Raw genomic sequence first — 1,324 nt, 5'->3', positions numbered from 1 at the left:
AGGGAGATTCTTCAGTCTTCTGTGGAGCAGAACGTCGAAGGCCAGAGTTTCTTCTTGTTGAATAGTTCAGGATAATCTAATTTGGAATGGGACCAGCTCCTACCTTTATTCTCCTAAAGGGGGCTGCACTACTGACTAGGTCCCTCCCCTGGGTGGGACCAGGAAGGGGGGTGGCTACACCCCCTATCCTTTGTCCGGTTTCCCGCCAGAGCTGGGGCTGGGATGCCCCAGCAACTGGTTTGAACCGGTGTATGCACAGGGCAGCTTGTGTGCCCCAGGCATGTCTCATTCCTTTCAGGCCTATCCTCCCCAATACACAAAATCCTGTCTGGGGTGGTGCTAGCACCTCGCAAGGCAGGAAACCCTTTGTCCAAGCCATCCTCGCTGGAAGGACTCCCAGCAGCAAGAGGTCAGACTTGTGTCTGTGGTGGCAGCATCCATTTTGTGATGCTGAGGCTCGAGTTAACTTTAACCGGGGTTCACAGTTACATACATGTCGTGTCCCTCTAGAAGGGTGGAATGCTACCCCCGTCGCCAGAATTGGCGAGGGGGTAGTATTCCAAATCGTATGACACCTTACTCGACATGTTTTGATAATGTTATACCAGAGTTAGCATTTAACCGCGAGGTTGATAATGCACTTAAGAGTATATGGTATAGCGTTATCATGGAACAGCTATTAGGACTTGGTTCCGCAAGCTGCAAACGGGCTCAGCTCATGCCAGAGCACCATCTCACATAATTCCAAGCACTCTGCCTTTAGGATTGATAAGGCCTTCCATAGGAGTGACTGATAGGAATATATGTGTCCATTTTAGGGTTAGATATAGGTATACTATATCTACAGCAAAGGGTGTTTACACCACCTTGCCCCAGCTGTCATGCAGCCAGTTGTGTCAGATTTAGATGGCCAGCCAGGGGTGGCATAATACATGCTTCAGCCCCTGGTAGGCCCTGGGTACACCTATGCCCTGAGTACAGGGACTGATAAGGTGGCCCAGTACCAATTGTTAAATGCACCTAAAGTACATGGTTGTGAATTTAGAGAGAGAACAGCTAGGCTGTGGGTCTGATTAGCAGGCCCACAGCCAGGGAAAGTCGTAAACCAGTGAAGCAAAAAGCAAAAATCTGGGGTGACCATAGGATTGCAGACCCCACTCTCCTACAGGGGGGACGAAGGGGAAACGGAGCTAACCCTGCAACGGCCCCAGCCGCGTCCCGGGGAAGACCCGGGGCGATTGACGATCGAGCGACCCTCAGACAGGCGTAGCCCCGGGAGGAACCCGGGGCCGCAAGGTGCGTTCGAAGTGTCGATGATCAATGT

General features: G+C 51.9%; 1 non-coding gene across 1 annotated transcript in view; it reads right to left on the bottom strand.

Annotated features, from left to right (window-relative positions):
• Positions 1-1,250: 1,250 nt before the first annotated feature.
• LOC144783681 (5.8S ribosomal RNA) overlaps positions 1,251-1,324 on the bottom strand; it is a 154-nt gene continuing 80 nt past the window's right edge. Inside the window, exon 1 of the ribosomal RNA XR_013601582.1 lies at positions 1,251-1,324. This exon is cut by the window's right edge and continues 80 nt beyond it. This is a non-coding gene — a ribosomal RNA (5.8S ribosomal RNA).

The sequence above is a fragment of the Lissotriton helveticus genome, chromosome 9, assembly GCF_964261635.1.
Source record: "Lissotriton helveticus chromosome 9, aLisHel1.1, whole genome shotgun sequence".
Lineage (NCBI taxonomy): Eukaryota > Metazoa > Chordata > Amphibia > Caudata > Salamandridae > Lissotriton > Lissotriton helveticus.
The sequence above is the reverse complement of the archived record's forward strand: the minus strand, read 5'-3'. Positions and strand labels throughout refer to the sequence as shown.